Genomic DNA, 9,058 nt, shown 5'->3' with positions numbered 1-9,058 from the left:
GTGTTAGAAAGTGTGCCTTGATGGTTGGGCTAACACGTGCATGTCTTTTTTTTTTATCTGAGATGCCGTATATTAGAATGTTGGGCATTTTTCCGCGAGTGCCCCTTTTTATTTGTTTTGCATTTTTTTGCTTAGTCATGTTACCGTAAGGAATTGGCAAGTAGTGTCGCAAAACTTATATTTTTATAGTGTTGGAAAGTGTTTCTAGATGATCTGGCTACCCATGCCTATTTTTTTTTTAGCCAGATATGGCGTATATAATATAAGTATGTGTTCGATTTTCCTGTGATTGCCATTTTTTCGTTTTTTCCCATTTTTTTCAAAATTACTACGTACTAAGGAACTATCACAGAGTAATATTTCATTTATATGTTTATTTGTCGGAAAATATGCCTTGATGGTTTGCCTAGCACGTGGCTGAAATTTTTTTTTTCTGAAATGCCGTATATTAGAATGGCCATTTTTACACGAGTGCCCCTTTTTATTTGTTTTGCATTTTTTTGCTTAGTCATGTTACCGTAAGGAATTGGCAAGTAGTGTCGCAAAACTTATATTTTTATAGTGTTGGAAAGTGTTTCTAGATGATCTGGCTACCCATGCCTATCTTTTTTTTAGCCAGATATGGCGTATATATAGGTATGTGTTCGATTTTCCGGTGATTGCCATTTTTTCGTTTTTTCCCAATTCTTTCAAAATTACTACGTACTAAGGAACTATCACAGAGTAATGATTCCTCTAGATGTTTATTTGTCGGAAAATTTTGTTTACTTTTTTTTTTATTGAATATCATCAAATTTTTTTAGCTAAAATATTGTTTTACATTTTTTTTTTCGATTTTATTTCCCTTCAAAAAAAATTTTTTGGGTCAGAATTTTAATTTTATAGTCGTAAAATAATCGACAATTATCCAGCAACCCACCATACAATTTTTATGCATATCCAATAATAATTAGATTAGTAAATAACACCTTGAAATTGACATACCCTTCCTACATTTCAAGTGGCAGATTAGGGAGTCTGAGTCAGTGTGGTTGGCGGCCATTTTGTGGACATATCCGAAGCGTAAGCTGCCCTATCTATATATATTCTTGTTCCCTATAGAATTTGTGATATTTTGGTATATTTTTACCTGCATAAATATCATATTATATATTAAATATATGTATTTTTTTACGAAATTTCCAAGTACTCAAAAAATTACCTTTAGATATGGCCCCTGATATAAATGTAATTTACAAAATAATGAAGATTTTTTTACATATTTCTATTTTAGGATAACATATGTTTATTCCCTAAAAAAATTAGCCACTTCCTATTTCATTTGGGTACCCAAAAAATTTCATGAAATTTGGACAATTTTTTTTGGCCAAAAAAAGTTACCCTTTTTTTCTCATTTCAGATCTTCACCTCCATGGGTCTGACTTCATCCAAAATACATCAAGATGTGTCCTAAACATTCAAGAATCAATTCCTAAAAGGATTTGTGTATATATGTATAAACTTTTTTTTTATGAATTTTTATGTCAGGTCTTTTTTTTTCTACTTAATTTTTTAAAATATTTATAATAAATAGTTTTTCTGCAGATGAGTAGTATTTATCTTCACAGTTGTTTTAAGCATTCATTGAAGTTTTTTTTGGCAAAAGAAAAAAGGAGGTTACTGCAAAAACTGATTTTTCAAGAATTTTTTTTGGCGTCGGGGTCGTTCGCGTCCGAGTATACCCTTAAAGGGGTGTCCGAGGACCGTACCTATCCAGGGTTAAGGAAGTATATCAGTTTAAGTACTTGGGGGTCTGTTGTTGCTGCAAATGGTGGAGTGGATGCAGATCTATGTCAGAGAGTGAATGAAGGATGTAAAGTGTTGGGGGCAGCGAAGGGAGTGGTAAAGAACAGAGGGTTAGGAAGGAATGAGAAAGTTCTGTATGTGAAAGTGATTGTATTGACTGAAATGTATGGATCGGAGTTGTGGAGAATGAAAGTGATGGAGAGAAAGAAATTGAATGTGCTCGAGATGAAGTGTCTGAGGAGCATGTCTGGTGTTTCTCGATTAGATACGGCTAGGAATGAAGTAGTGAGGCTGAGAACAGCTGTAAGAAATGATTGAGTAGCTAGAGCGAATATGAATGTGTTTAGGTGGTTTGGTCATGTAGAGAGAATGGAATATGGCAGCCCGCTGAAAAAGTTGATCAATGCAAAAGTTAATGGAAGAAGTACAAAAGGAAGGCCAAGTTCTGGGTGAATGGATGGAGTGAATAAAGCTCTAGGTTATAGTAGGATGGATGTGAGAGGGGCCAAAGAGCAAGCTAGAAATAGGAATGAATGGCGAGCGATTGTGACGCAGTTCTGGTAGGCCCTGCTGCTACTGCCAGTCGCCTTGGTGACTACTGAGGTAGCCGCAGTAGGGGATTCAGCATATGAAACTTCATTTGCGGTGGATAACGGGGGGCTGCATATATATATATATATATATACACAAACACATAAATGTATATATATATATATATATATATATATATATATATATATATATATATATATATATTCTTGAAAAAAATACACACACACACACACACACATATATATATATATATATATATATATATATATATATATATATATATATATATATATATATATATATATATATATACAGTGGAACCTCTACATCCGAACGTATCTACATCCGAAGTTTCCAACATCCGAAGTAAAATTCGAGCAAATTTTTTACTCTACACCCGAATTTTATTTCGACACACGAAGTAAGCAATTTTCGTCGAACGGTTGTATCCGAATTTTTCAACACGCGAAGTACAGTTCGAACACATTCCGACTCTACACCCAAATGTTTTTTTCGACACCCGAAGTAAACAATACTCGTACGCGTAGTTGGTGCTCATAGCGTCTGAAGTGTTTTTTATTTACGCCGATAGAAGGCAGCACATCGACCTCGGAGGGACGCTCAATTAGCGGGTCTTGGGTCAGTCCTCTGTTCTCGTCGGCTTCTTGCGGTTGTGCTCTGTGCGTTCTGCTATTAACTCTGTTTTAATCGTGATTTTTTACGTGCATCCTTTAACGGTAATTTACGTAAAGTATGGGTCCTAAAAGGCTTAGTTTTGCCAGTGGTAGTGGTAGTGGTGAGAAAAGGAAGAAGGAAATGCTTTCTTTAGAAATTAAGCAGGAAATTATTGAAAAACATGAGCGTGGCGTCCGCGTGAGTGAACTTGCTAAACAGTATGGCCGTAATATGTCGACGATCTCGACAATCCTTAAACAGAAGGAAGCTATTAAAGCAGTGAAACCTTCTAAGGGGATCACCATAATTTCCAAACGCCGTACCCCTATCATAGAAGAGATGGAACGACTTCTACTAGTGTGGATTAAGGATAGAGAGATCGTTGGCGACACCATCACCGAGACCGTTATCTGCGAGAAGGCACACGCCATCTTTACGGACTTGAAGGAGGAGAGCTCTGGGGGTGATGCTGGGGAGAGTTCAACCGAGCCTTCCTCAGATGATTTCAAGGCATCTCATGGCTGGTTCGAGAAATTTAAGAAATGGTCCGGGATTCATTCAGTTGTTCGCCACGGAGAGGCTGCTAGTGCAGACACAAAGGCTGCAGCTGACTTTGTCAAGAACTTCGAAAAGATCGTGCAGGAAGAATGCTACGTAGAGCAGCAGGTGTTTAATTGTGATAAAACCGGGCTGTTTTGGAAGAAGATGCCGAGTCGAACCTACATCACTGCCGAAGAGAAGAAATTGCCTGGGCATAAGCCAATGAAGGATCGGTTGACTCTTGCCCTATGTGCCAACGCTAGCGGGGACTTTAAAGTCAAGCCCTTACTGGTTTACCATTATTATTATTATTATTACTATCCAAGCTACAACCCTAGTTGGAAAAGCAAGATGCTATAAGCCCAGGGGCTCCAACAGGGAAAAATAGCCCAGTGAGGAAAGGAAATAAGGAAATAAATAAATGAAGAGAACAAATTAACAATAAATCATTCTAAAATAAGAAACAACATCAAAACAGACATGTCATATAATAAACTATCAACAACATCAAAAACAAATATGTCATAAATAAACTATAAAAAGACTATGTCCGCCTGGTCAACAAAAAAGCATTTGCTCCAACTTTGAACTTTTGAAGTTCTACTGATTCAACCACCCGATTAGGAAGATCATTCCACAACTTGGTCACAGCTGGAATAAAACTTCTAGAGTACTGCGTAGTATTGAGCCTCGTGATGGAGAAGGCCTGGCTATTAGAATTAACTGCCTGCCTAGTATTACGAACAGGATAGAATTGTCCAGGGAGATCTGAATGTAAAGGATGGTCAGAATTGTGAAAAATCTTATGCAACATACATAATGAACTAATTGAACGACGGTGCCAGAGATTAATATCTAGATCAGGAATAAGAAATTTAATAGACCGTAAGTTTCTGTCCAACAAATTAAGATGAGAATCAGCAGCTGAAGACCAGACAGGAGAACAATACTCAAAACAAGGTAGAATGAAAGAATTAAAACACTTCTTCAGAATAGATTGATCACCGAAAATCTTGAAAGACTTTCTCAATAAGCCTATTTTTTATGAAATTGAAGAAGACACAGACCTTATATGTTTCTTAAAAGTAAATTTACTGTCGAGAATCACACCTAAAATTTTGAAAGAGTCATACATATTTAAAGAAACATTATCAATACTGAGATCCGGATGTTGAGGAACCACCGTCCTTGACCTTCTTACAATCATACTTTGAGTTTTGTTAGGATTCAACTTCATACCCCATAATTTGCACCATGCACTAATTCTAGCTAAATCTCTATTAAGGGATTCACCAACCCTAGATCTACATTCAGGGGATGGAATTGATGCAAAGAGAGTAGCATCATCTGCATATGCAACAAGCTTGTTTTCTAGGCCAAACTACATGTCATGTGTATATAGTATGAAAAGTAATGGGCCAAGAACACTACCCTGTGGAACACCGGATATCACATTCCTCTAATCACTATGGTGCCCATCAACAACAACTCTTTGAGATCTATTACTTAAAAAATCAGTAATAATGCTAAGAAACGACCCACCCACTCCCAACTGTTTCAGTTTGAAAACAAGGGCCTCATGATTAACACGGTCAAAGGCAGCACTAAAATCAAGGCCAATCATACGAACTTCCCGACCACAATCAAGGGATTTCTGTACAGCATTGGAGATTGTAAGGAGGGCATCACATGCTCCAAGGCCTTTACGAAAACCAAATTGCAAACTAGGGAGTAGATGATTACCTTCAGCAAACCTATTAAGACGTTTTGCCAGAAGACGTTCAAAAACTTTAGATAATATGGGAGTTATGGAAATTGGGCGGTAATCAGTGGGACTTGAGCTACCACAAACACATTTACATAGAGGAGTAACATTACCAATTCTCCAACTAGTGCTAAAAGCTCCTCTTCTTGCTAACTTCCGCAAAATAACAGATAACTTTGGAGCTAAGAAATCTGCTGTCTTTATAAAAAACAAAGGAAAAATACCATTTGGGTCTACACCTCCATAAGCATCAAGGTCCATCAACAGAGCTTTAATCTCACGAGATCAAAAAGCTAAACTAGTTAGTTTAGCCTCAGGAAAACAGGAATGAGGAAGTTCAAGTTTTTCATTACTCTGTTTACTGTCAAAAACATCAGCCAAAAGGGTTGCCTTTTCCTTTGGACAGTGAGTGACTGAGCCATCTGGTTTAAGTAAAGGAGGAACTGTTGCATCTACACCAAAGAGTGCAGATTTAAGGGTAGACCACCATTTATGTTCCTGAGTTGTACCAGAAAGTGTTTCTTTTATGGTTAAATTGTACTCCTTTTCAGTTGAGGCATAAACTCTCTGAGCAAAAGCTCGAAGCTGAGTATAGTTGTTCCTAGGGCCTTTAAAGCACACAACGTCGATAAGGATCAGCTTCATGTTTTCTGGCGATCCAACTCGAAGGCCTGGGTCACTAGGCAATTCTTTGTGCAATGGGTTAACCAAGTTTTTGGCCCTTCTGTGAAGAAGTATCTTCATGAACAGAAATTGCCTTTAAAGTGCCTGCTATGCCTTGACAATGCACCCGCTCCCCCCCCCCCCCCCCCCCGAACTTGAAGATGATATCTTCGATGAATTCAAGTTCATAAAGGTGCTGTATCTTCCACCGAATACCACCTCTATCCTCCAGCCCATGGACCAGCAAGTCATCTCTAATTTTAAGAAGCTGTACACCAAGCACTTATTTAAGCAGTGCTTTAATGTCACGCAAAGCACCAACTTAACTTTGCGTGAATTTTGGAGGGGCCACTTCAACATCGTGCACTGCTTGAAGATCATAGATCAGGCTTGGGTGGGATTAACTCGACGGACCCTCAATTCTGCCTGGAAGAAGCTGTGGCCTGATGCAGTTTCTTCCCGAAATTTTGAAGGTTTTGACCCCGAACCTGATCCCATGGTCGGTGCAGCGGAAGCCGTAGAGGAAATCGTCTCCCTTGGCAAGTCCATGGGTCTGGAGGTCAACGCAGATGACGTTACGGAACTCGTCGCCGAACATCACGACGAACTTACCACGGATGAGCTCAAGGAACTCCATGCTATGTCGGAGCACATGAGTGATGACGAGGAAGGGAGCGAGGAGGTAGAACATGTGTTAGGTTCGGCGCAAATAAAAGAGGTGTTAGGAAAATATCAAGACGTGGTCGACTTCATTGACAAATACCATCCAAAGAAATTGCAGGTTTGTCGTGTAGTTTCTCAATTCGATGATGTTTGCCTAACTCACTTTCGAAACAATCTGAAAAGCCGTACCAAGCAATTATCTATCGATAATTTCTTTAAAAAAACTGCGAAGCGAACTCGTGATGAAGAGGATGTAAGTGATTCGAAGAAAACGGCAAAGAGTGAAGCGGAAGAAAGTGAAACAAAGAAAACGGAAAAGAGTGAAGCAAAAGAAATTAAGTCAATTTTAAATGTAGAGTGAAAGTGATTAAAATTACGTAATCATCAAATAGAAAAAAAGAAAATGTAAAAAAAAAAATATAAAATATAAAAATAAAAAAAAATAAAAAATATAAAAATAAAAAAAAATAAGCTAAGTTATGTTAAAGTTCACTTAGTGTAAGTTTGAATAAGTTACGGTAGTGTACGTTTATCGTAGTTAACCTCTCTACCTCCTCCCCGCCCGTCCGTCTCCTCTCTGCGTAGCAAGACTAACAACACCTGCGCTGGAGTTTCTAAGGTAAAGTGACGCTAAAAACCCATTTCTTATTATCATTTTTTGCTAATTCTTCTTATTTACATGTCTATTCTTCTTATTTACATGTCTATTATCTAATTTATTGTTCATTATTCTCATGGGAACATTATGTGTAGTAGTTTATTAAGAGGTTATCATAGGTTTTTGGGCTCAACCACGGATTAATCCTATTTCAATGTATTCTTTTGGGAAAATTCGTTTCGACATCCGAACATTTTCTACATCCGAAGTTGGTTCTGGAACGGATTAAATTCGTATGTAGAGGTACCACTGTATATATATATATATATATATATATATATATATATATATACATACATATATACTACAGTCAAAATATAATACAAAATAACGGAATAAGAAAAAAGAAAGATTTTTATATCTTTTTATTGAAATTAAAACAAATCCATAACAAAAGTAACAATAAACTTGAAACAAAAACAACCTATAAAATACAAAGTATGTAATGTAATATGACTTGAACATGCATAATCTATTTCAATGACAAATATAAAAGTCAATTTTGCAATATTTTAAATTCTATCGCAAAGTTTAACAATACACCTATACTCAATTTTTTTTAATGAGGCGCATTTGCACTGACTCGCAGTGGTGCCCTTTTAGCTCGGAAAAGTTTCCTGCTCTCTGATGGGTTAGAATGATCTTGTCAAACCAATCAGCGATCAGGAAACTTTTCCGAGCTAAAAAGGGCACCCCTGCGAGTCGGTGCAAATCTGCCTCACTAAAAAGAACTGACTATAGCTATCTGCTTTAACATTTCATTGAAAGTAACAAATATAGAGCACAATGTACACAGTTTTCTGTACATTTTGCTTATCCAAATTGGAGTCTTCTCTATCAGAAAACTAGATTAATCCATTACTAGGAACAGCCATTGAATCTTCAATTGCAACTATACAACAATGACTCCGTTTTCTATGCAAGCAGCACATCTTAGATGTCAGGATGCAAGATACCTTATTATCAATCAATTAATATCTTAATATTCAATAAAATCAGCACAATTAAGGGCTCAATTACGACTCTGATTAAACACCCAGCAATTAAGAGGTAGATCGTATCCTGATTGGAGAACAGCCGAGCAATCTCCATCCATTAAACACAAAATACGTTCACATCTTCCAAGAGTCGTCACTATCAAGAAACATCAAGAAACAGGATTACCAATCTCCAGATGTAGCATTACCAACCCCAGTGTGGGACTAGTGACATCTAGCGGCGGGATAAGAAACCTTAACAATGTGGAGTACACATGAAAGCCATTGAGCATAATGACAACTTGATTGTATCTGCAGGGTTCACACAACAGATGTTGTTGAGTAACCCGACGCAATGTGGCAGGTTCTCTGTTTACGAGGATGAGAAAGAAATGGAGTATTAATATATCTCTGGGATTCCAGCATTTGCAAGTGTTTGATTCAAGGTAGGTTACTGACTTGTGAAGAAGCAAAATTGGTGATATCTCGCAGACAGTTTTCCGTTTATTAATTTTATTATTATTATTATTATAATTATTATTATTATTATTATTAGTAGTAGTAGTAGTAGTAGTAGTAGTAGTAGTAGTAGTAGTAGTAGTAGTAAGGACAGTCAGAATGTCTGAGTGACTGACCATATGTACATATGATCATCACCCAAGAACCCTGTCCAGCCAAGCTAGGAACAGGGATGGCTAGGCAAATTAGGCTAGGACAAGTTAGGCTAAGCCAATTTAGTTAGGGTAAGCCAAGTTAGGTTAGGATATGCGAAATCAAGTT

Source organism: Palaemon carinicauda, chromosome 17 (genome assembly GCF_036898095.1).
Source record: "Palaemon carinicauda isolate YSFRI2023 chromosome 17, ASM3689809v2, whole genome shotgun sequence".
Taxonomy (NCBI): domain Eukaryota; kingdom Metazoa; phylum Arthropoda; class Malacostraca; order Decapoda; family Palaemonidae; genus Palaemon; species Palaemon carinicauda.
The sequence above is the reverse complement of the archived record's forward strand: the minus strand, read 5'-3'. Positions refer to the sequence as shown.